We start from the raw sequence: 27,737 nt of genomic DNA on the forward strand, positions 1-27,737 counted from the left end.
TCTCAAAGCACATTTACATTAACCGCAGGCTTTTCATTCATTCTAAAACCCAACCCTGCATTTGAGCATTCCATTTTCAGTTATAAAGAGCCCTTCAGAAAAGGTCCTTTACATATGTGGTTATTGTGGCGTTTCCTAGAGGTATGACAGTGAGAGCAGCACTTCAGACTGTCAAGTGCATATACTAGTACACAAGTGGGTGCATCTCCCTTTTATCTCTCCTACAGAGGAGAGACAAACTGTTTCCACACCCAGGAACCTCTTGAGGTTCCTCTTTTGACAAAAGCCTACACCTACCTATGGGTTCACCACCCATCCGTGTAGGCTGATCTCAAGCAGGATGCAGTGAGTATTAAGAGGCCAGGAAAAGAGTATAGAAGAGCTTAGGGCAGAGAGAGACAATTATGCCCAAAGGAAACAGCAAAGAGTGACAAAAAGCATGATATTTAACCTAAAAAAAGCAGAGTATTTAGCTTAATGAACTCATCAGAAGCTTTGCTTTTGAATTCAGATGAGCTCTCAAACAGAAATTTAGGCAGGTCACCAGTCCTGACCCCAGAACTGTGCAATAAATGACGTTTCAGTTTGCTGGCACATGTGAAAACAGGGCTGGGCTTTCATTTGGTATCAAACCGCAGTGATTTTTTTATGTTGGACGAATATTTTTTGAAATCCCTTTTAAAAAAATCCTTGGCATTTTGGCTGCATCATTTAGTTTGGCATCAAAGTTGAAGTTCGCATCTTCTTAGCTTCCAGAAAATGCAGAAATTGAAACAAAAGCAGTTTTTAAGAGTACTGAATTATTAGGGTAACTATTGAAATGGCCATGGTTTTTAACTTATTCCTTCCCCTCACTGCTCTCCAACAGATACATTATTTTATTAAACATTCAGTTATTTGTTGTTCAGACATGTTCTCCTAGCTCTGATTAACACAAATTCACCAGAAGATAACAGATGCCCCAGTACTGGACAGATCTTCCTCAGACACAAAGCCCTTTGCTAACTTCTCGCTGTGCACAGGAGGAATCCTGCTCCAGGTCTCGTGTTCACTAGCAGTGATAGGAGAAGGAGCATCGACTCATTAACCCAGCAACCGAAACTGCTTCCCATGGTGTGACAGTTTGACTGGAGCCCAGTGGACAGTTTTATCAATAGCTGTTAAATTTAACAGCCTCTGCTTAGTGGGAAGGGGCTTCTGGACTTCAGCTCACTCAGCCCAGCCCTTCCCAATGCCTTGCCTGCAGGCCAGGGGTGACAGTAGGCACAGATCTTCCAGACTCCCTGCACAAAGCAAGAAATGCATTTTCCCCAAAGGCAGGGGGGCACATGCTGTGTGCGGGACCTCAGTAGGGTCTGAGCAATATTTACTTGCAGTTCAGTTCCACCAGGATACTCTGAGGGCTGGAGCAGCTCTGCTCTGGAGCCAGGCTGAGAGAGCTGGGCTGGGGCAGCCTGGAGAAGAGAAGGCTCCTGAAGGGGAGACCTGAGAGCAGCTCCAGTGCCTAAAGGGGCTGCAGGAAACCTGGAGAGGGGCTTGGGACAAGGGCCTGCAGGGACAGGACAGGGGGAATGGCTTGAACCTGCCAGAGGGGAGACTGAGATGAGCTCTTAGGCAGAAGCTCTTCCCTGTGAGGGTGCTGAGGCGCTGGCACAGGGTGCCCAGAGGAGCTGTGGCTGCCCCATCCCTGGCAGTGTTCAAGGCCAGGTTGGACACAGGGGCTTGGAGCAAGCTGCTCCAGTGGAAGGGGTCCCTGCCTGTGGCAGGGGGTTGGAACTGGATGAGCTTTAAGGTCCCTTCCAACACAAACCAGGCCGGGATTCTATGATTCAAGTCTGGAGAGGGGATCAGAAGAGGTGGACTTTCTGCAACACTTAAAAAAGATAACACTTATTTCTGCTTTCTTACTTGAAGTGACAACATTGCAACACCCCAGGAGATTTTCAGGTACTCATTCCTGCCTGTTTGTACCTTAGTTTGCTCATGGCCTATTTGTAAAGAGTCCCGGCAGTGTATTTCTGCATACACAATCTACTGAGTGTTTCCTGGACAAGTATAAACATATTTTAAGTGCTGTACCATAATTCTCTTCTTTTAATTAGAACGTGTGCTAAATACTCGTGTCCCTGGAGATGCGCACTGAACGAGTCAGGTTTCTGATCATGGAAGTTTCGTGTTAATGAGACTTTCAGTTTGACTTACAAAAGCTCTTACATTTACACAGCAAGGCTTTTAACTTCAAAGTCCTTGAGAATTGTTGCTGTGCATCTGCCTTGTCTGAGGCCTTAATTCACAGCTCTGGTCTCTGTTTATTATATAGGGAATGTTTTGTGTTTATAGATATATATTTACAGCATTTAGGGATATTAGAGCTTATACCGAGCTCCATTACTATAAACACTGATCAAAGGGGGAGTTAACTGAAGCTGAAGCACTAGAGGAAAACAGCTCTGCAGTCCTGATGGGAAAGGGCAACTGAGAGAAGAGGGGAAGCTGCCTGCCTTGGTTACGCCACTTCCCAACCCTCCAGCTCCTCTCTCTGCCTTCTACCTGCAAACCACCAACCCCAAATGCATTTTGACGGAGCAGGGAAAGCACCTCGATCCCTGCAAAGATCAGCAACCCTACATTTGCTTGGCACTGGTTATATTCAGGTGCATCCAGCGTTTTTCCAGCTTCAGGAAGCCGCTAAGTGCCAGGCAAGAGGCAGTGCTGAAGGCTCTGTTTTTATTATGTTTCCTAGTTTCATTTTTTTTCCTGTGGGAGACAGAAAAGGAAATTGTTTTGGTGACCATTTAAGCCAGTGGAGCTCCATAAATACTTTTCCACTGTGTTTATTTTTCTTATGCTGCTATGAATGTTTTTCTAGCGTCACACTAATGCCCTTGGAAGTCGTATGTCACATCCATCTCCTCATCAATCTTCCTTTTAAATCCTGTCACTTAGGGAAAAATCAGAGAAGTCGGCTGCTGCTTGAACATTATCTGCTTTTGGACAGTTCACTTTTCAGTTTGATAAGGGATTTGGAGTACAGATGCTCAGTCATTGTAGTAGAAGGTTTTGATACTGAAGTACTGCAGCTCTACAGCACTTGCACACCTCTGCACAGCTGCTGTCGTCCTCCCTCTGCAGCCTTCTAGATGTTCACCCTCCTCCTCACCCCAGTTCGAACAGCTTCCCTGACATACACACACACTAATTAACATTAGAGACAAAGCTCTGAGCCTAGACATGACCTACATGGAATGGCTCCAGGCCAGAAACAGCATTTTTGGCAATTTAGGACCCTAAACTGAGTGTTTTGTAAGGTTGGCCTTAGATGTGGGTTGTCAGTACTTGAAAATCCATTCTTGAGGCCTTTTAGGAGAACATCAGGCTGAAGTGGTAGCCACAGGGACCAGTGGGAAGCAGTGTTGGTGGCTTCCAAAATGGGACAAACAGGTAAAAACTGAAAGCTGAGGGAAGACCAGTTGAGACTCATGGACACTTGGTGCAAACATGGCCCCAAGGAAAGCTGGGGTAATATATGGGAACACAAACCCACCCTCCACCTTCACTGCCTTTGCCGCAAAGACTCATTTCCTTCTGGTAAGGCAGCCACTGCAGCTTCAGCAGCTCTCCCCAATCTTTCCCTAGCTATGAACTGGAGAAAACAACATGTTCATTCTGGAAGCAAGAACCCTCCAGTGACGAGGGATAAGCAATGTTTGGTGCATTCATAATATAGATATTATTTGGCAAACTAGTTAAACAAATTGTTTCCTTTCAGGATCCCAGTGATGTGTGTGGTTGGCAAGTCTTCCTCCCTGCTGCTCGGCCACCTGCTCTCCCTACTGCTAAGCTAGTTCCATCCCCATCCCCAGCCGCCTGCCGCTCTGGCTGCAGCCCTGCAAGAGCCTGCTTTGCTTCAGCGAGCAACACTGGACCTGTTCTATATCCATGGGGCAAAGGTCTACCCCGTGTATGTCATGGGCATCTTTTGACTAACCCATTACAGACTTGGCAGTGGTCATTGTCTCCCTCTGGGAACCTGGTTGTACAGATGCGCTGGTGTTGGCATCACACCGGACTGGTTCGTGCTGGTGAGATCCAGTGGAGATGGACCAGCCACGGCACTGCTCCATCAAAATCCTGCCCATGCTGCAGGGCTGGGGGCAGCCACAGCTCACACTGAGCTGGAAGTGGGTTGGTTCACAGACCATCTGACACAGGAGCCCTCCTGCCAGTGCCAGGGGCAGGGTGAACATCTCCCACTGGCAAAAACCTCCCTCAAACCATTCCCCACTCTCTGCTGTATCTATTGGATTATTTGTCATCCCTATTTCTTGTAATGATAATGTCACCTGAAGACCTTTGCAAACATGACAGCATAGTCCTTATCCTGAGGATCTGCTGTGTTTGCATAGCAAGACTGAAACACACAGGGCTGAAAAGCATGGGCTTTGGTCCTCTGCCTACAGGAGAGAAGTCCCACTGCCTAGGAGTTTAAATTAACTCACTTCCATGATAACACTTCCTCACCAAGTGCATCTTTGTCCCCCTCCTGTGGCTGGATCTCATCATACATGTGTTGGCATGGTGGCCAGCGTTTGATGGACCTTCAACAGTGAAGAAAGCGAATACCTTCCACTAACACTAATGATATTTGAAGGCTGCTCCTGCCTATCCTCTTCTCCAGAAAGCATGGACCTGAAGAACTGGAGTGGGTGATTTCTGCTTTGGAAAGAAATTATTGCTCTTCCCCAAATCCTAACTTCAGTCTCTTTGACTCTCTCAGCCCCTGTTCCTCTGCAGTGATACCCCAGATGAGTCCAGCCCACCCTGGCTTCTGCACTGGACCTGCAACACTTTGCACTCTGCCACTTTAAAATAATCCTTCTGGTACCTCTGAAGAGGAGATCAGCCTTGAAAATGAAGTTAGAGCTGGCTGCCTGTAGAAATGACTACAGTCACATTTGGAAACTCTTTAAAGTGTCTCTGGAGTTTGGGGAAATAAATAAATAAAAGGATGGATCACATGGATGCATCTGCTCTGGGTTCCCACCATTCCCTGGCTGCAGCCATCGTGTGAACTCTTCTGTAATGGGACAGGAACAGAGACATCCCAGGAGGATCTACCATGACTCCGCCGCTGCCCTGCCTGACCCACCTTTGCCCTGTGCAGAGATTCTGGCAGCCAGTGCTTGAAAAACAGCCTTTTATGTTCCTACTTTCCCCCTCTTTTATTAATTTGCAGTCACAACCACTGCCATTTGATACATGCAGCTAAAAATGGCCAGCTTCATTATTCACACTGCAGCTGAACAGACCAGAAAGCCAAGTGCACACACACAAGCTCTGCAGACCTCTAGGCAAGCCACACACTTGAAGTTTAACAACCAATTGCCTCAGGATGTTTTGTACCTTTTGCAAATGCCTATTTTTCTGCAGTTTCTGGGCCATTCTTGCTAAACTTCACTTCCTAAAGGGTTTTATCATGTGATATTTTGTTACAAGAAGGCTGTGTAAGGACAGGGAATGAAATCTGCATCTCCCAAATCCAGATCAGTACCACAACCTTTGGCTCATCTTCTCGCCCCAATTGCCTAGCAAAGGGAACCGTACAAAGGTACACAAGAATACATTATACCCCAAGGTCAAGAGCGTCAAATGAAAAGGATGAATATATACAAGCCCATGTCCTAGAAATCTGCTTTGTACCCTCCATGGGTTTGCAAATAGCACTACTTAGCAGCAGAAATTAAATCCACAGCCTTTCAGCAAAGCAGGAACAGCACGTTGCTGCCGCTGCTATTCTATGAACCTCAGAGGGTAACACGTCCAACATCACCGCCTGCGCTAGGAGGGATGTGTTAGCTCTCTGAATATCCCTGATTAACACAGCTTTAGCCCAGCATTTTGTAGCATCTACACACGCACTGCAACAAGGCTTCTGCAGGCTAATAATATCCTGAACCAACACGGCAGCGGTTTGAGTAATGGCTAATTGGAGTGGCGCTGCTGCCAGGCAGCAAGGCTGAGGCCACCAGGAATCCCTTGTGCCACAGCCAGGCCAAGAACGAGGTCCTGTGCTGCACCTCGCAGGCCCCCGGGGATGCATCAGCCTTTGGGAAGCTGCTTTAACACACTACAGTTTCCCTCAAGTATTTCTGTCACCCCCCACCGCAGAGGGGCTGGTGTGAGGTTGAATCCAGGCACTTCATCTTGCCTAAAAAATAAAGGGTGTGTTGGATAATCATCCCTCTTTGAGGAAAGGCTGAAATAGGAGGTAGTATCCACTGTGGTATCCAACACAGGTTGGTTGGATACCACAGTGGATACCACTCACTTATTTTTACCTACACACCTTCCTCGTTTAATCTCTCCCTCTCAGCACACCAACCTCCTTCTTGAACAAGCACATCCTTGCTCTACAAGGCAGGCAATTCTTCATAATGCAGAGAAAAGCCAGGCTCCTTCTCCATGCAGGGAAATCCTTCAGCAGAGGTAAAGCCATAGGATGCTAATCTGAATCACCAACTTGGATATTAAAAATAGACACACAGCAGGATAACGGAGCCAGCCCAGCGGCTCACTGCTGGTTCGGCTGCTGCGTCTTCTCCTTGTGTAGAGCCTGCCCTGCCAGGAAGCCTCCCTCCAGTTCTGCTGCAAGGGTTGTATATATGGATATCACCACTGAAACAGCCTTCTTTCATGAGCTCATATTGAGTGGGCACCATGAGTATTCATTAATCACAGAACCACAGAGTGGTTTGTGTTGGAAGGGACCTTACAGTTCATCCAGTTCCAACCCCCTGCCACAGGCAGGGACACCTCCCACTAGAGCAGGCTGGTCCAAGCCCCGTCCAACCTGGCCTTGAACACTGCCAGGGATGGGGCAGCCACAGCTTCTCCATGGCCTCTTCTGGACTCACTCCAACAGCTCCATGTCCCTCTTGTGTTGTTGCCCCACAGCTGGATCAGGACTGCAGGGGGGTCCCCCAGAGCACAGCAGAGGGGGATAATCCCCTCCCTGAGTTGCTGCTCACGCTCCTTTTGATGCAGATCATTGTGCGTGGGAGAGTTGCTGGGTCTGCAGCAGTGACTCAGTGCAATGAGTGTTCAGTCTGAAGGAGAGGCCCTGGACTGCCAGGTAAACCATGCTGGGACTGAAGGCTGGATCTTGCTCTTTTGAGTGGTGGCAGCTTTTGTTTTTTGTAGCTGTTTCTAACATCTTTCCTTTTTGTGTCTCATACAGAAATACCATCTCCCTTTCCTCAGATGAGACTGTGCTGCTGAGGGGGTTGTCCCAGCATGTAACCTGGTACTTTCAAGACATATGAGAACAGGGTGTTGTGGCTGTGTACCCATGTGTCTGCTGTGTCTGTCCCTGCTGTGACTTTGTCAGCTCATGGTTGCCAGCAATGTTGTGGGAGCAAGGCAAACCCTGGGGAGGACTGGGAATGAAGGGCTAAATGAGAGAAGAGGAAGGTCAGGGCGTGAAAAAGGCTCGTGAGATGTCTACAGCCTGAGTGTTCCTTCTGAAAAGCTGCAGCACAGACTTCAGGGTTTGATGAAAGACCTGCCCCACCAGGACTGCACAAAGAGAACCTGGAAGCACATAGAGACCTTCGACAAAGCGATGCTGGAAGAGCCCTGAGAGGATTGATGGGGTTTTCAAAAGGCCTCGGCATCTCTCTGATTCTCTCCCACCTGTAATGGATGGGTGTTTTATCACCGACTCTTGCAGGAGCAGCAGTACAGAAGGTCTCTGAGTCACACTGGTCCTCACCCACATGGCACAGCCTCACCTCTTCAGTGCCTGCAGTGGTTTCCCTTCTTGCTGCTATCAGCAAGGTGCACTTCCTGAAATGCTACCCTTTTCCTGCACTGTATCATGCTCCATTATGCTGAGAAGCAACCTCTACATTGCTCTGTTACTGCATCAAGCAATTCCCCTGCCTGCAGAATGAGAGCTTAAATAGCCTCTTTCATACAACTGCTAACCCTTCCTACCCTGCCTGCTCTGGAAAGTCACTCCCATGCTGGGCACTGTGTGCTACAGGTCTTTTTTCTGCAAAATGTTATTAATCCTCTTTCTGTAAGCATGCTGCCTCCAGAATCCTTCCTTCAGCATTAGCTGTTGGCTTCTGCCTGCAGCACTCCCTGTGTCTAGTGTTGGCATTCGGTACCAGCAGGAATGAGACAGAACAAAACAAACCAAAACCATATTTGCTTCTCAAGATGGCTGCATTGGGAGCGTGGCACAACACACAGCCCTAGGGAGGAGCATTTGGTTCACTCAGCCTCAGGCTGGCGGACTGTGAGTGTGAGCCCAGTTTAACATAAAGGTCATCAGACTGCTGGCACAGCTCCTGTCCACCTTCTTCTGCTCTAGAATCTGCAGCACCGTGGGAGACGAGGGTTTGCACTCCAGGGACACACCATCAAGCTGCCACGACTGCCCTGAGAAATGGAAGTCTCCAAGCACAATGGCTGGGCAGAGATACTGGTGCACTTGCCTCTGGCTTACCTGGGAATCCGGGGATCCTCAGCCTGGAACTCCTGGCACTGAGCATACGGCATGGTTTGTGCTGAGCTGCTTCAAAACGCCTGGTTTAAGGAATCCAGGGAAACAAGGTATACTGAGACCTGCAACTGCAGCTGTGCTCTGCGTTTGGCGACAGCAGGGGCTGGTTCCCACCTCAAATTGATCTGACCCATGATGGTCCCAGCACTGCAGTGTTGAGGTTTCTCAACTCTTTCCGTTCCAGGAGATGTTCAGGACATCTCACCCCCTGTCATGGCAAGATTTCCTGCTGAATTCAGTGGGACAAGAATTAGGAGAAGGAGCTTAGTCCAGAGAAGACAGATGTGAGCTCAACAGAGAGAGCACTTTCATCTTCTGCCACTGGAAGCAGCTCAGTTGGGCTCACCAGAAAGGGCAGTGGCAATGCCTCTTTAAAAGAAGGCATCAGTATCACTCAGAAAAGTTAGGTTTCATTAAGTCTAGTTAAAACTGATGCTTCTCTGTTATGTTCTACAGCAATCATTTAAAACAAAGGAGTTCATCAACACTTTAATTCTCCAGGTCTCCATATCACAGTGTCTGCGAATGGGAGTAAGCCAGCAGCTTTTTGTTTAAACACCAAAAGAGTGTCAGAAAAGATTAAGTGAATTTCTACAGAGGAAAGCACTCCCGGATGCAAGTGTCAGCTGGGCTGATGCTGTTTGCCACTATAACAAATGAACAATGGCACCTCTCCGTGCCCTGAACTCACCATAGTCAAAACCGAACCGTTAAAGCAAGGATGGGGTATTCTCATGTGCCTCCACGCAGCAGACTGTAAAACAAGCCAGCAGAACAGAGAGATCCTTTGAGGGTAAAAGCAGGCTGGTGCAGGCATAAGCATTTACCTTGGCTATTTTTCAGCTGCAGCACAAGAGGATTCTCTGAGGTTGCAATAATCAGGGGGTTACTGGTAAGGGAGGCAGCGGACCAGAAGCCTAGATTGAACAGTCAGCGGACCAGGGAAACTTCTACAACCCAGTCTGAGATGTCCATACCAGCGAAGTGCCAACACACAGCCCACCAGATGCAGCGATGAGATGCCAAGTTTCTTACCTGAGTTTCTTCACTGAACAAACATACCTCTTTCCTTCAGCTACCACAAGATTCAGATACCACCACTCAAACCTGCCTTGGATACCCTGAGCTACTATGACCTTCCCAATTCAAAAACAGAGGTAATAGAACAGGCAAAAAGGACAATGAAAGGTATAGATCAGCTTTACAAAAGCAGCATTATCAGGGACACAAATGCAACCTCCAATTCCTGCAAGCTGGGAGGGTGGAGGTGGAAAGGGATGCTCTGTACACATATGGCCTGTGCACTCTTCCTGACTTTCAGCCTAAACTAAATGCAGCCACTCACACAGCATCACAGCACAGGTGAATGACAAGTACTTCTTCCCCTAACTGATGAGAGTCACTTTTCTGATCTTCATGCAGAGAGTGCCTGTATCTCAGCCCAGTTCCCAGGATCTAGGGACCAGATGCTTAAAAGCACCTAACTGAGATGAAGTTCAGGCACCCAGACGCCTCTGAGCATTTGGGTCGAGTTGTTTCCATGTGCTGCTAAAAGCTCTGTCACATTCAGGGTAAACCTGAAGGCCACAGCACAACCACATTTGTGGTGCCACTGGGGCAGGACCAAGGCACTTTCCAAAGCTTGTCATGTTATATTCCACTCAGAGAACACAATGGGGAATTTCAGACTTTACTTTGTCACTTTACATGCAAATTAAGCGTTGTGTATTTTCACAAGTGAATTCAGCCACTGCTTATCATAAAGGAAATGTGCTGCTTGGATTTGTCTGTGCTTCCCTGCACGAGCTGTCTCATTTTAGCTTTTCTGTGTTCTCTCTTTGAGACTGCCTTGAAGAGTTTCTGGAGGGGGAAAGAAGAACTGAGAGAAAACAAGAAGGAGGAATCATTGTCAGGATTACTCAGCAGGATTGCCGCACATTTTGGCCCTGGTTTTAGTGGGCAGAGATACTGCAGCGCTTAAAATTAAGCACATGCTGGAGTGTTTTGTTGATCTGAAGCCAGAATACTCAAAACTGTACCTGATTAAGCCCTCCTGACCTGGCCCAAAGCCCATTAAAACAGTTACAAAACTTTATAATGTCTAAAATGTGCTAAAATGCCCCAAACATCACCTGAGATCGCTCAGTGCAACCAGAGCCCTTCCTCAACAACAAGACTGATTACATTTAGTTCCCTGGAAACCAGGGGAGGAAAAGTTATGTATGCCAATGTTTTCTTTCAAGAACTAAGGAACTGGAAAAATAAAGCATCCATCAGGAAACGATGCCTTTCAGGAACCTAGAAAGACAATATTCCTACCTCATCTTTCCCCTCTGTCTCAGGATTTCATTGTTATGGGGCTATAAAGCCACTTGGGAAGCTAAGTGTATAAAGCCCCATGAATTACAATACACGGAGATTGACTGGGTTGTAACCTGTAAGATCTTACTTATTTTCTATTTTAATTGCAAGCAGCCTCTGAAACATTACAGAGCATATAGTGCTAGACACAGCAGAAGTAATTAAAATGAGAGGGCCACATGCAGCCAGCAGTAAAACACCAAATGTAGGCAGCATAGGAAAAATGTCATTGATTCAGCATCAGAGAGGCCGGGAGAAGAAGAGGCAGGATTGAAGCTGTCAACAACAGACCCTCCTCAAAATGCCACAGCCATTTAAAGCAAAAGCAGTCAAGGGATGTATTGCCAGAGAGCTGCAAGAGTCTCAGAGAGATGGCAATGTCAGCTCCTGAAGGTGGTGTCACAGAAACAAGACAAGCCTAAACAAATGCTGGTCGATGAAAAAATGAACATGAGCCGGCTGCAGTGTGCGCTCGCAGCCCAGAAAGCAACCGTATCCTGGGCTGCATCAAGAGGAGCGTGAGCAGCAGCTCGAAGGAGGTGATCCTGCCCCTCTACTCTGCTCTCGTGAGACCTCACTTGGAGCATTGTGTGCAGTTCTGGTGTCCTCAACATAAAAAGGACATGGAACTGTTGGAACAAGTCCAGAGGAGGCCACGAGGATGATCAGGGGACTGGAGCACCTCCCATATGGAGACAGGCTGAGAAAGTTGGGGCTGCTCAGCCTGGAGAAGAGAAGCTGCGTGGAGACCTCAGAGCAGCTTCCAGTGTCTGAATGGGGCCTATAAGGATGCTGGGGAGGGACTCTCCATCAGGGACTGTAGTGACAGGACAAGGGGTGATGGGTTCAAACTTAAACAGGGGAAGTTTAGATTGGATCTAAGGAAGAAATTCTTTACTGAGAGGGTGGTGAGGCACTGGAATGGGTTGCCCAGGGAGGCTGTGAATGCTCCATCCTTGGCGGTGTTCAAGGCCAGGTTGGACAGAGCCTTGGGTGCCATGGTTTAGTGTGGGGTGTCCCTGCCAATGGCAGGGGGGATGGAACTGGATGATCTCAAGGTCCTTTCCAACCCTGACTATTCTATGATTCTATGATTCTAAGCTGCCCTCCTCCCATCTCCACGAGGAACAATCTGGGTCATGATTTCTCCCATAGAAAAAGTGAAATGCTTTCACACCATACTAAAAATGGTAATAATGAACTAAAGGAGGTAGAAGAATCCACAGCTGCTTGTTTGGCATGGATGTACAGCAATACAAATGCAGTTTGATTCAATGCAAGGCCAGCAAGCTCGTTTGAGGTGAGCAAACGACAACTGTTTTGTTTCAATGGCTTGTCCAATGCCTCCTCCAAGACAGACCCAGAGTGAAAATTACTTCAAAGCAGTAACATACCCATGTTCCTGCACACCCTAACGGGGTGTCACTCTGACTTGTGTTAAATGGCATTGACCGCTCCTAATGTAATTGGCTGCAGCAAAGGTTAATGATCATTTCTACCTTTAAATAGTTTATGAAGATGTTTGATGCCTTCTAACAAGGCAGCTATTGGAACTTGCTGCTCTTTCCACTGACTTGCATATCATTGATCTTTCTTCTTGAAATGATTATCCTCAGGCAACCTATAAATCTCACTTACTCTGGCTCAAAAATACTGGACAATATAATGAACTGTTATGAGGGCAAAGACAGTGGGCAGGGTCACCTCTTAGGAGTTAGCAGCATATGTGCTTAGGCTGCATGCTTGACCCTGCACAGCTTTATGTATGTCTCAGAGAAGCAAAGAAGGAAACAGAAATCTTAAGGCATATTTTATAACTAAAGAGCATGAATTAGTTCTAAGTATATCCCTGTATGACAGCTTTACATGCTGCTAAATACAATAGGCTTGGTAGCAATCTGGAGTATAACATCACAGCCCACCATTTAATTCCAAAGCTCTCCTGCTACAAGAGTATGTGCAAGGGCAATTCCTTCCCTGTTGCTTCACTTGCAATGAGCATCCTACAGGTCTTTACCAGAGATCCAGAACTGAGAAATGAGAAGCTGCAAATGTCCACAGCAGTCACAACTCTCCAAGCCCCAAGTCACAGTGCATGAGTGCTTGAGAATTTTACACTGAAGGGGTTCGATGATCTGTAAAGTTCTGTGTGAAAACAAACCAAAGATGACAAAAGGTCATGCACTCCTACCCCCCATGGTTGTTCTGGTTTGGGGGTTTGGGGCCAATAGAAAAGCTGTTTATCTCCACATACCTTGAGAACAGCTCACCAGCAAGTCAATTCTTACTGCAGGAAGCATTGCTTGCATTTCCTACATCTGGAGGACATCTTAAAAGAACTCCAAATCTCTGAACTCTAAACTTGAGACAGGTTTGCCCTTGGAAGTTTGAAGTACCAGGTCCAACATCTAAGCTACCTACACGCTTAACCCTTTGCTCCAAGGTTAGAGGAAATTGAGAGTAGTATTTCACAGGTACCAGTAGAAATGGCCTCTGTTTTTATCTCATTTTCTAGTTAGAATTGTCCACAATTGCAGAAAATTACTGAAGCAGATGTTTGTCCACACCATCATTTTTAATAGGTTCACAAAAAAACCCATGGGCAGTTCTTAAACACCAGGCAGTGAACACAAAAACAACTCTCCCTAGGCAAAGCAGGGTAAAGCCCTGATGCACTTTACAAGCTGTAAACGCTGCTTTTATTAGCCATTTATAGGCCACTTTTCACAACGCAGCCTTAATATTAAACAATAAAGCTCACGATACACTTACAAAATAAAACAGACTCTCTCATTTACTCCTGAATTGGAAGTGTAGCATCTCCTGATCACAGCGTATCAGCAGAAATAAGTTATTCAGTTTAGGCAGCATATTTTTCATGCTTGATGCCCCACACCTTGCATACTGCGCAATGAGACACAGACATCTGGAAGCCACTGGAGACCACTGTAATGAACTTTTGGAAGTGTTGAGCAGCCTTGTTACCCACATCAGTATGCACACAGACTTCAAGGAAACATGTCCTTGTGGCTACGGGTGTTTATCATTTATAATCTGATACATCAGATGTCTCGTGTAAGGTAAGGCCAGACTGCACCAGGGACTGTATGCAAAATGCATGTAGTTTATATGCAAAATAAGAGTGATTTCTTATGTTGAGCCTACAGTCAGAATGGGAAAGGGAAGTACTGTTAATCCTGACTATAAATGGAAAACAGGCTCAGGGGATAAGCGAGCTGACCAAGATTACACAGGAACCAGAAGGAGTATGGACATCAGCATCTCACCCACACAAAACCTGTGCAAAACACGCGCTGTCCCTCAGCAGAGCTGATGTGAAGGTCACTTTGTGCCTCTACAGGATTTCACTGGACCTGCTCATGTGCCACCCAAATCGCAACTGCCCAGGCTTGCTGGTGCAAGCAAGAGGACTTTTAACACCACTGTACCAGCTTTAGCCCTCCACAGGCCCTGACCTGCTCAAGCTTGGCTTCAAGAAGGCCAAAGAAAATCCAGCTCTTCTTTTTTCCATTGGCAGCCATAGGCACACGTACATTTGGCCACTCTTCAACCCAAACCATGCCAGGCTGGTGAGCAATGATTAGGGCTTGTAAAAAGAACCTAAACCAGATGCGCCAAGTCTCTCTGCATCTGGTACTTGCTAGAGATGGCTCAGTTAACCAAAGCACAGGGACTCAGATTCCGTCACTGAGTAGATGACTGCTGAAGCAAACTCAAGCTCCCAGATGAGCTTACCCACCACACTGCTCTGCACAGGCATGCATTAGGAATAACCCAAAATAAGGAGCAAATTTTAGTGCGGACCAGGCCTGGTTCATCCACCCGGAGAAGAAAACAGAAGTGGCATGTTGAAGATTCAATCTGTGGAGACAACTGCTCTACAGGGACACTCTCCATGGGGTCCTGCAAGTCTAGTATCGGGGTCTCCAAAGCCCAGCTCATGCAATGTGCTTTCAAACCACGCTCAACCCAGTCCCCCTGAACTGGTGTAGAGGGTTTAATGAGGCAATGAAACAAGTCTGCTCCTCCTTAAGATGCTTAAGGAACATCTCTGTTTGGAAAACAGACTGCCCAGTTGTTTGTAAACTAATTTGAGGTCCTTTAACATAGAATGTTCTAACCAATTATAAAAGAAGTGAAGTTAATGATAGAAAACAGGCCTCGACAGTGTGCTGATCCAAGTGTTCTGAAGCGTGGCAGGGAGCGTGATGCTGCACACGGACCACAGTCTGGGTCTGTGAGCTCCATGAGCAGAGCACACACACAGAGCAATGCCAAAGCACAGGCGAGATCAGAGCTTCGCCTATTGACTCATTTAACATGATTATTAAATCACATCAATACTAATTATTATGGAAAACTCCAATGATTTTATAGGGAACCATTTCCGTGAAAAATGCTACTAAAATCCAGATAGCTCTGGAAGGGAGAACACAAGTTAAGCCAAGCCCCGGCTTCCCTGTGGTGAAACACACTTAACTGCTCATGCATCACTCTGCACAAGCTGTAGAAGCAGCACTCAAGTCACACTTATTTGTAGAGCATATTCCCGAACAACTCTGCCATAAAAAGTGGCTTTTGGCCACGATGCCTCTAAATCTCTTACTTCCCACTTAGCTGACTGCATTCAGGTTGGGTTACCCAGTGTACAAGGATGGCTCAGTGCATGTTCACCTCCAGCACTGCGGATGCTACAGCTCATCCAAAGGCAGACAGCTGGCATGAGCCCATCTGTCACTTCAACATCCCTCACCTCAAAAGCAGCAGTGGGATCTGCCAATATGCTGCGAATATGCCCACCTGCAGTACTGTGTCCAGCTCTGGAGTCCTCAGCACAGGAAAGACATGGATCTGTTGGGAAGAGTCAGGAGAAGGGCTACAAAACTGATGAGAGGGATGGAGCACCTCTCCTATGAGGAAAGGCTGAGAGAGGTGGGGTTGCTCAGTCTGGAGAAGAGAAGACTCTGGGGAAACTTTATTCTGACCTTTCAGTTCTGTTGCTTCTGCTCTAATTGAAGACGTCCCTGCTCATTGCAGGGGGGTTGGACTAGATGAGCTTGGAGGGTCCCTTCCAACCCAACCTATTCTGTGATCCTCAGTGTCAACCTACAATCAAACCAAGAGTGCAAGCTGATGGTATCTGGCATGGCCATGTCCTGTTTGCAAGGCGTCACGAAACAGTCACTGAGCTGTGACCCCACACCCAGGAGCTTTGTGTTGTCTTAGTGACCAGAGAACAGAGACTGCTGTTTTCTCAGCAGAGCGACTGTGGCAAGCAGCTTGTTTTACATGGATTAAACAATTATTGACACTGTCACAGAAAGGGGCTTTTGGATGGGGCCTGCTACAAGGAAAATACAGTGAATGGATTTATTTTTTTACCCTGAGCTCTCAGAATGTTTAGGAAATGCTGGTTATTAAAGGGGCCTAAAAAAAAACCACTGAGGGGGAGGGAGAAGGGATCCTGCAGTTAAAACTGTGCCATTCCTAAACGTAGCCACAAATCAGTGACTAGAGAAAGAGGAAACTTGCCATTTAAAGACAAACTGCTCCTATTAGGAAGCCTAGGAGCTTGAAGCAGCAATTGTCAACAAGAGAATACAGAGTATTACCCTTGAAAATGTATACACATTTTAATTACAGCTGGCATTTTTGAGACTGGTGCTGAGGACTGTCATCAGATGGCAAATTGCTGTCATCTTCCTACCCTTGGGGACACGAACACTCAGTGGAAACAACTGTAACTGTAAACCAGGCTCCAACCTGTTCTCATACTGGCTTTGCAGTTGGACAGGAAACCTTAAGCTGTCATACTTGGATAAGCCAGTGTCAACTGAGCAAGACCTCTCCACAACATGACAGGGGATGGTAAAACCTGCCAGCTATTAGCAGACAGGTCAAGTCTGACCATGTGGGGTGAGAGATTCCCTTCAGCTCTGCTCCTCTGCAGCCCTGGCAGCAGCAACCCCTGCAGAGCAGGACCTGTAAAGCAAACCCCGGCTTCCACATGGATTCACCTGCATTGGGCTGCCCTTGCCTTCAGAGGATCCCTGCTCAGCCCGGGTGTTTGGAGTTAGGCTCTACAAGGATCATAAGTCAGCACTTCCCACTGCTCAGAGCAAACCTCCCACCTAACACAGGAAAAGCATGGAAAATCAAAGCCTGATTTTTCTGAGTTTGGGCAACCAAAAGCCAGCAAAATTCTGCTAAAGAAACCTAGGCTGTGCTGGAGCACCACACTACACAGAGCTGCTCTCAGCTCACTTATGCACGGCTGTGATGGCCAATTCAGTTCTCCATCGCTCACAAGCTGCTGTATGGAGAACACAGGCAGGCATCTGAGGAAGAAGAGGCAGCTACGAGACACTGCCCTTTGAAAAGAGGCACAAACTGCAGATTTCAGCTTCTGAAATAAGGACTTGGACTCCAGTCCTCTTGCCCTGCTCTTTCCAGTTCTCTGCAAGCTTGGAAGGGGGTAATGCTGGAGAAAAATGGATCCCAATCCAGTGTTTTACAGACAAAGATGGCATTTCTATGAGCTGACTTACAAAACTGAGCCAGAGACTGGAAAATAGCAAATTTCTTCTCCAAACAGGAGGTGGGTTTAGAAGAGACATTTCTTATTCAACAGAAGGAAGTGAAAGAAAGCAGCAGCATCTCCCTCCATTTTAAAACCAACACAAAAGAAGTAAGGGGCTTTGATATTGATAACAGAGTTAAAGAAGCGTGTGTTGTCAGTCAGCTCATCCTTTTGACCCACAAGGCACCTTGCCTGCTTTTCGGCTCTGTCTCTGGGCAGCATAGCCAAGATCTAACACAAAATAATTGTCAGTTCCTTGTGACTTTGAGTGGAAATCCCAGTGCCGAGAGGGAAATCTGCTGGGCTTTGATGTAGACATTTTGGTAGCGTCTATGCCTTCCCACCTCCGAACACACTCATTTGATGTATTGTTGAGTAAGGCATTTGTTATCTTCTCAGAGAACATGCATGTAGCTTGGTAAATCTATTTCCTGACTGCCTTCCAAGACAGATAGTACAAGGGTTGTTTCTGAGGCATCAGTTTATCTGATACAGGGAACAAGGCTGGAGACAAATGGAGAGACCTCCAAAGTGTTGGCATTACCTGTCACTCTGAGGTCCTCCTCTGGTTTCTTCCAGGTACACTGTGCTAGAAAGCACGTTCCCTGCATGTAAACTGTGCTGTAATTCCATTTTCATCTTAACACATCAAGTGTTTAGGAGATAGCCTCCCCTGGATCAGGAATACACACTGTCAGCAGCAGGCACGGCATTGTCTCCCTCCAGGACCCATGCACTGTCATCCACAGGTTCATCCGTTCTTGTATTGGGATGGACTTTTCCCATTGCCAGTGCCCCAGCATGCTCCAATCCAGCCATTGCAGCATGAGGATGGTTATTCTCCTGCCAGCATTAAATTGTGATAGGTTTTGCTCAGCCTCTGCCAGGCTCTCCCTTTGCTGAGCAAGGAAAGGGCCACACTTGACATTTTATTCCATAGCCTTGGGAAGCTGGGGCTCTCCAAAGCTGTTTTGGGATGTTGCCATGAGCCTCTTAGGAGTATTAAAGCATCCTGGATGAGCAGCACTGCAGCATGACCATACCAGTATTAGTGGCAAGTCCTTTCCACACTGTTCCTGTGTTTCTGTATATGTCAGAAACACCAGTAGCTTTTGCAATGACCCTTTATGACTGCACTAAATTCCTTAGGGAAAACAATACTGAGGGCATTTCTATAGGACAGGGAAGGGTATTGACATACTGGCCTAGCCGTGGGCTCAGCAGCACACCTTCAGTGCTCCCCCTTCTTCCTTGCTGGGGCTCTAACCTAATCCTTTTATACAGGATTGCTGTGAGGCTGTAATTCCCTGGGTCATCCCTTTATCTCTTCTGAATTATCCTGGCAAGCCTCTAATCTTAGAATTTTCTTCTTATTTCCCAGGATTTGATTTACTAAGTTTCACCCCCAGAGCTCCCCATTAGCTGGTGTAAGGTTTTGCTGGGCTTTGCTTCTTGTTCCTGTGAAGTTTTAGGAATGCCTTTCTCTGTTCTGTAGCACTTTGGGTATTTGTAGCACACAGGTATTTCTATCTTGCCTTACCACATAAGAATGATGCATAAATACGCATCTAAGAATGATTTATAAATGAGAAGCTCAAGTTCTTTCACAAGTGCTGATTACCAGTTTAACCACACAGGTATGTTGATAATTACATCCAGTGCACAAAAGGTAACTGAAGCCCTGGCAAAGCACGATACCCCCCTCTAGAAAGAGCAACTCACATCCATCACTGAGAAGTGATCAAAATGCCCTTTCCTAGCAAATTATACAGTCACCAGTGTCCACAGTTTGAACAATTCCTGCTTGCAGCAGACCTGGGTTGCCCTCCCTGCCATGCCAGCACACCCAGAAACAACCAGCCCAGCCTTGCACAGGAGATAAGCACCTCTTACAAAGGTACAAAGAGAGCTGAGCGTGTTTAACATCTCGCTGGATCAGCCTCCTAATGTGTCGAAAACAACGGAAGAGGAAAGCATGTGTCCTTTTCAGCACAATCTGTGCCTTATAATCAAGTCTAAACATTCACAACCTGCTCGGATCCTAATGAGGAGAATGACTTAAATGGTAGAATGTTCTGCTCTTTCTACAGGTTTACAGAAATGAAATTAAACATAGGCTTTCTATTACAAAACAATAGGCAAATTGAAGACCAATTACGCAAACCCATCAGAGAACGTGGTGAACTGTGGGGAATTTTGCATTTCTGAGGCAGAACGACTTTTTAGATGAAAAAAACAACCCTCTACTCGAAGAAATTGAGAACATCTGTGCCACCAAAGAAAGAATGCAGTGAATAATTGGACAATCATAGACAAGCAGGCATTTGAATATGAAGCCGTTTGTAATGGCACAGTGGAAGGGGAACTGCAGCCCGCCGGCGCTGCTCGGCTCTCAGACACCCGTGTTCTTCCCTTTGTGCCTACTATGGCATGTTGTGTGCTCACTTTACAAGAGGCTGTGGGTTGACAGCGAGGTCTCTGGGGTAATCTGCTTCCATTATTTTGCACATCAGACACCTAATGAAAACGGAGCAGGCAGAGAGGTCCTTGAGCGTTTCTCTCCTCCAGCATCCAAGTTCAAGTCCACCTTTAACCTCTCCCTGACAGACAGCTCAACCTGCAGTCATCCCCCAGCCAGCTGACATGTAGCATAGAGCAAATATCCTCTCTCTGTCAGCAGAGAAACTTCTCTTGACTCCTTGCCTCCAGCAATGATGATATCCTCATTTCCAGCCTGCAAATCCCATACGGACACTCCTGAAGGGGATACACAGTAAGCCACCTCGCAGCCTGCAACCTTGCAGGCTCCTGATCCCTTCACAGAAGTGATCCTTCACTGCACCAGTTGATGGCACCTAACTGCAGGCTGGTCTGCTCTGAAACACAGGCACAGCAGCCAAGGAGATCCAAGCTACTGAGGCCACAGTTCATCTCTGACTGGGGAATTTAGGTTAGATGTAAGGCAGAAGTTCTTACCTGTGAGGGTGCTGAGGCGCTGGCACAGGGTGCCCAGAGAAGCTGTGGCTGCCCCATCCCTGGCAGTGTTCAAGGCCAGGTTGGACACACGGGCTTGGACCAACCTGCTCTAGTGGAAGGTGTCCCTGCCTGTGGCAGGGGGTTGGCACTGGATGAGCTTTGAGGTCCCTTCTAACCCAAACTATTCTAGGACTCTATAACTGCAGCATCCAATATTACTTTTTCCCAGGAAGAAGAAACTGAGCTGGACGTATATTGCTTCCAGCATCACATACCCCTGTACCAGCTTCGAACTGCTTCACAACCTCTCTTGCAACACAAACTGCACTCCCATGTGTTGTGAAGCCACAATACGAGGGCAAACGTTTCAGGCCATTTTCCAGGACAAAAAAGGGGACAATAAAAGTCAGCAACTTAGTTGTGATTTCATGGCTAGTTGCACAGATACTCACATGTTACTTTGCACAGTCAGTCTAATAACCAGCTTTCAGAAGGACAGACAGTGTAATGAATGGGTTGTAAAACACGCTCATAAAAAACATTATAGCATGTCTCGGAGCATTTGTTGGCTGTTTGTGATTTACTGGATCCCCTGTTTTACATTTTCTTATAATTTGCACATTTCCTATGAGAAATAAGCACTCAATGTGCATGTAATTTATTTTAATCTCCCTCCCCCCTCACAAGATGATAAAACTTTTACAGTCAGGCAAGAATGGCAATATTGTAGTCACGAGGTTCATTATACAGTAATTAATACAGGTTAGTATCCTGTAAATATTATGCTATAATGGCTTTAAGTAAATACATACTGTACATTAGCAGCACCTATTAAGTCAGTGCCACTTAAAATGAAATGGGACTAATTAATCTGTTTAAAAACTCTAATGTCAACTTGGATATTCTTTCAAAATCACAGTACAATGTTGCAAGCACGAGTGGTGAGTCAGTCAGCTTTTCATTATGGAACGTTGACATTAATGGCTACTTTCCTGGTTTATTTAAGTGGATTGGACACATGAGCCAGCACTGAAGGAGTAAGAGGGGTAGAAGGAAGGTTTCATTGTTACCAGAAGCTAAAAAGATGGAATAATATATCCCATTGTCCTTATTGTGAATGGCTGCAAACTTGCACATGGATTATTACCGCAGCATCTCATTGCAGAAGGCCCAGCCTCTCAGCACCCAATACTGCTCCACATGGACAATGCAGCCAAGCAAAGCTGCCTTCCTTGGGGAGGGACTGTGGGGACTCCACCATGGTTTCTCCCTTTTAAGCACTGTATCAGTTTATGAAGGGCTGGTGCCTGCCGCAGCCACGCAGTAACAGAAGCAGAGGCTTTGTTCTCTTCTCAGCTAGAGGCTTAGACGCTGCCTTTGTCCTGCACAATGTTTTCCTTCCCTTCCTGAAAGGCAGCCCCTCACAAGCCCATTAGCCTTTTAACAATTTCAGTCACTCTCCACTGTCCTAAATACACAAAAGGAAAAAAAAAAAACCCACCAGATTTCCCCAATTCTTTCATTTTTTCTTATGCTCTGCCATGAGGCACAAACGCAAGAGAAGGTGAAACATGCTGAATGCGGGGCCCAGGAAAGGTCACCTTTCCTTCACCTACGCACTCAGTGAGAATAGGCAGCAGAAGGCTAAATTTTTTCCGATGTATCTTTATGTATTCATTTTCCATAGAAATCTTCATCTTAGGACACAAGTGTCTAATGAATGCCTTACTCTAATGATGAGACATTCTCATTTGCTGCTGGGTATGTATAGGCAGCTATCTCCAGTGTTACAGATGCCAAAAGATAAATAATACAGCTCTCTTGATTGCAGCCATCATCTTTACCCAGAGGGGGGGGACAGACATTTCATAAACACACACTGGGTCTGTCACAGAGCAAGAGATCAGAGCCAGCTCTCCCAAGTTCTTCATCACCATCCGTGGTCCCAAAGTACTGCTCTCCAAAGGTAACTTCACTGAAACATAATTACATTAACAGAGTTCCACCACAAAGTTTTAAGATTAAGAAGCTTGCTTGTAACTAATGGAAACTGTTTAAAAGTCCTCCTTCCAGATATTCAGACATAATGCCAGGACCACAGATACAAGAGGTCTTGGGCTCTTTCCATTTTCCACAGTCAGTTCCTTCAGGTTTTGCCATCAAACAAAACCTGAATAAGCTTTCTTTGGAAGACGGATTTCTCTAAGCACTTACGTAGCCCATTCCTTGAGATAATGGTTTTGGTAACACTTTTTGTGGGGTATCCACAGCCTTCAAGGTGATGCTGGAACCAACACTCTCCCTGGGTGGTTGGGGAAGCACAGCCAAGACAGAACTCTGAATGCTGGACGGCATTTCAAGATGATGGGGATAAATAACAAGAGCTCAAGAAAGACCAAAACCATGTGTGTAAACAGAAAGCTTTGGTCTAGAAGCTGTGGTCTGGCTGAGCAATGCTGAACTACACTGAAGACAAGAAAATTTAAGATCTATTTTCCTTCCCTTCCTTCTGAGGTCAGCAGCTGCTGCCTGGTCTCTAGCAAATCAGGGCAGTGTGAAACTGCAAACCCTTTCCCCTGGCAATTACCCATCAAAAGAGATCACTTCAGGTGTGAAGCACAACCTCTGGCTTTTTGGCTACTTTGCAGAGAGAAAGGGAATGGGAGAGCTCTGAAACGTGGTTCCTCTGTGTTACAGAAGCCCCTGAATTCTTGCTTTTTTTCTAATGCAGTGGCTTTAGAAATAAAGAACAGCATTCCATGGCATGCTGGTGAATACAAATGCATGGATAAATAGCACACCAAAGAGGCAGAGCTACTGGCTGGAGGTGGGAGATTTGCATCCCATGATGGGATCTCCCATAGCTTTCTTCAAAGGTAAATCACTTAACAATCCGGTGCCTCAGTCTCCCTACTGCTAAATCACTGTAATGTTTGGCTGCCTCCTAAGATGTCGCTGGGCTCATCTAATTAATATTCACAAGGCATCCAGAGATAAAGCAGTTTCATAAGTGTATTGTGTGGCTTGTAATCTTTTGATGTTGCCATGCAAAGGAGACATCACAGAGCATGGGAATACCCTGGGAGAGCTCCGGGTCTGCTTTTTGCTTCCGAGAGCTCTTTTCTTGCAGTGACCCCTTCTTTCAGCAGCACATTCACCTTGGCCTCTCATGAGTGGGAGCAATGTGCAGCATCTCTGCTACAGGCCTCCATAAGCCATGAAAACCTGCTGTTATGACCAGAGAGAAGTATCCAGCACCATTATTCGTATCATTTGCTGAGGTCTGCAACCTAGAATTAATTTTCAAATCGAGCCCAGCCGCTGCCTGTTTCACCCATATCTGGGTAGCAGACAAGAACCCTTTCAGCAACAGAAGCAAACAGAGCTACAATCAAGCAGCTCAAGGCACAACCCTCTAATAGTTCAGTAATCAGTAATAATCAACCCTTCTCTTTATGGTCAGAGAGACCTAATAGAACCCAGCTACTCTACAGTGAATACATTTTAATTTCTAAGACTAAATGCAAGCATACGTTATCTACTTAATTAAAATCTAAATTCTCTAACTAACCATTTGTTGTTTCTCCTGGGTGCACGTTACATACATTACTGGTGTTTTCCTGAAATCCATTGCTAATGGATTAAAGTAACTCGAGGAAATGTTTCATCTGCTGCATGCAGTTATGAAAGAGCACAAAATCCTCTGTAGGGAACTTCTCCACTGTTATCCCAGGAAGGCAGCTCCCACTTCTCTGTGCTAGGAAGCCCAATCCTCCCCCCAGATCCCTCCTGTCTTTGGGGACAGGGAAAACGGGACTCTCCCAAACACCAGCAGAACCGCTCAGACTGGAAACTCAGGTTATGAGTGCTCAGTCCAGAAAACTTCCACAGCACAGACCTGATGGGGTCATAAGGGCTGAAGTGGAGGTGGGGGGGGGGGAGGAGGGATTATTAGCTACACAAGGGGAGAGACTGGAGATCCTAAAGGTACAGGTCTACTGTCAGGTTTGACAGATGTGACACAGACGCTGCACCCTCTGAAGTAACAGCTCAAATTTCTCCTGTAAGGACTGGAACATCATTGCATCCCCGGCGATGAAACATCCCTTTCCTTGCTCAGGAAACGGGGCATTTTTCGTGCCTCTCTTTCCCAGGTGAGCAGAGAGCCTCCAACCACTCTCTGTGGGGAGAGAGTTGCCCCCTTCTACCATGAGAGCCTGGGCTTTATGTCCAAATTATGAATGCCTTCAAAGGGTCGCAATCTTTACCACTGGTGCAAAACCTGCCTTGCTCCCTGGCTCTCGAAGGTTATGTTTTCTTGTTCCTGCAGCTCCTTTGCATAGATGTTAAATACCAGTAACTGTTTTGAATATCACGAAGAAACGTCCTCTACAGGAAAGCAGGGAGTGGACGAAGAGGGGTGTAATATCAAATTAAGACTCATGGCTACTGCTCTTGAACGGAAGGAACCTCCTGACAGCCTCACATCATTACTGCAAATCACAATATTTAGAGAGATGCCACCAGGAATTCTGCTTTGCTTCCAGCAGACACAGAGTAAAAGGGCACCTCCTTCAAGCTATTCAGTCTATTGCGCATATAATTAAAAACAATTTCTATCCTCAATAGGGTTTTGATTCAGGTAACTCATTACCCCCAAGAGCCATTTGTGAGACTAAATTGCAAATGCAAATTAACAGCAGCTTTAACAATGATGCTTTTTTTCTTCCTCCTTTCTGTCTCTTTTGCCAAATTCCTTTTATTTTTGAAGTTCTCTTTCCTTTGCTCTCAGGCAGGTGTCCAGGTAGATGCAGGTGTACCTGCCAGGGGACAAAGAGGGGCTTGTGCCCCTCTGATCAGATGCAATTTTGTGCTCCCTTGCTGCAGTATGGTCATGCCGGGCAATCCCAGTGCAGTGCTAGAGCTGCAGTTCAACACAGAAGAACCTGCCTCTCCCCACTGCAGCCTCACACCAGGGCTCTTCTGTCAGCCCAGAGAGATGAGTTACTTGCTGAGGATAAACACAGGAATTCCCCCAGACATCTCTGCACACACAACAGGCAATTGTTCTGAGTATTACTGCAGTAGGAGTAAAAACATCCATGTATCCTCTGCAGGGAAACCAAACCTCTCTGGCTCACCTGTACTTGACGTGCTTTGCTCTCTAACAAGCCATCATTTTATTTTATCATGTCATTCTAATTGTGTTGCACGCAGTTCTGGCTGTACATCCAGTCTGATGCTGCCTCAAATGAGGCAGAGCCGAAGGATGCCTGCTATTCTGCACAAAGAGCAGAGCAGTAAATACAAGAACTGAGAGGTTTTGCTTCTGTTCCTTGCTTAGACAATACGTGACCACAGCAGCAGCGTGGAGTGACAGGAGTTTTTGGATTTGGTTTGAAAGGGCAGGAGTGCATGCACAGCGAGGCTGCATTCCTCAAACATCACTTACCCACATGCTCACATCAAAAGGAGAGGAAGAGTCCCCTGTGCTTCCCATCAAACACACACAAAGGCCAAACAGGTAAAACTGACCAAATAATTATTGGTAAAAGCTAGAGGCAAGCCAGAAATCCAGACCCCAGGGGATGTCTGAGATGCAGAGACAGTTGCTGCTGCGGGTCCCTGCTGGTATCGTAACAAAAAGGCAAAGGTGTTATTTATTGCCCTTTATCCCTGTAGCATTTGATGTCTTTAATGCAGTCTGCACACAGGAGTGTGCTGAAGCGCTCTTACTTCCATTTCCTGTACAAGGAAAGAGAGACATAGCCTCATATACTCAAAAGGTACTTGAGCACCTAATGCCCTTGGAAATCAGTTGTAGTGGAGCTCTGAAACACCTCAGAAAAGCACACACGCCTGAGGGGCTTGTCAAGATTCCCAGCACTGTGAGCTATACATTGACATCTCATCGAGAGCCCCGAGGTGGGACAAGTAAGCACTGTGGCACTGAGAGGAGAGCACCTCCCAAGGGCTGGGCTCTGCCACTGTGGTATCCACAGGCCCAGCTGGCCTTATCCATCGAGCAAGGATGCCTGGCCAAAGGAAAGCTGCATCTCAAGCATGGAGAGCACCAGTGTGTCCAGAGTCAGAGCACCAAGGCTGGAGGATGTGTTTTAGAGCACCCCTTCTCCATGGTGTAAATTCAGTGGGGGTCCCAGGGATTATTCCTGTTTTACAGCAAGTGGAAGGATTTTCAGGATCCTCTAACTCCTACGTGAGAATCCCAGCTCTGCTCCTGATTTTTCCCATGGCCTTCAGCAAGTTATTCTTACTCTTTCCATGTTCCCATCTGGAAGAGCCAGCTACTGGCTCCAGCCTCAGATTTGATGGATGAACTTGCTACTAATTCGAACATGTTCGACAAGTGCTGAGTATCTCTTGCTAATCAGCAGAAACTTATTAATTCTCATTATGAGTGCTTCTCATGTCCTTTCTGATAAAGCTCACTGGGAGATACAATAGTTCTCCAGAACAGAGGCACAGTCCCTTGGAAAACCAGCAGGAAAAGAAACAATCAGCCTATTTCTCTGCAAAAATAACTGCATATCATTATGGGAATTTGCCCCACGTTAGATTTCCAAAGGAATTTTCCACTCACTCAATTTCTTAATATTAGAGCTTTTTTCCCCACAGAGAAACCACCTTTTTAACCCACATTTTCTGGGTAATTGGACTGGAAATGGGTTTTCCATGGCACAGGATGGAGCTGGCCCCTCACAGATGCCAGCCCACACCCCAGACGCTCTTCAGTTTCTCCCCTGAACATGAAGCTGATGCCAGCCTTCCCAGTGGGTTGCCAGATGCTCCTCACCACTCCATTCCCTCCCAAGACAAAGTGCCAGAAAGCATCCCACAAAGCAGAGCTCCTCAGGAAACTCTTTCCTGCAGAGCAATACAGCTGCTTGTATTTGGGATGAAGGGAAGCATCTCCCACTTGTGAGGGTTACTCATCACAGCTATGAAGGACACCATGTATAAGGCTAAATTCACAAAGTGCTCTCATGACTGAAGTCAAACTCCCACGTCCAAATGAATTTGAACAGAGACAATCCCCTTGTGATGGTATTTGCAGGATGCAGACTGGGATGCACGTGGTGACACGAACCACACAGGGAGCTCCCACCCCAGATACTTCTCTTGATATGCAAATGCATGACAACCATCATCCTTGCTGACACGTCGGTCACCTCTGGAGCTACAACAGTGAACCACTACAACCTGGGATAG

The sequence above is a fragment of the Psittacula echo genome (genome assembly GCF_963264785.1).
Source record: "Psittacula echo genome assembly, chromosome: 15".
Taxonomy (NCBI): domain Eukaryota; kingdom Metazoa; phylum Chordata; class Aves; order Psittaciformes; family Psittacidae; genus Psittacula; species Psittacula echo.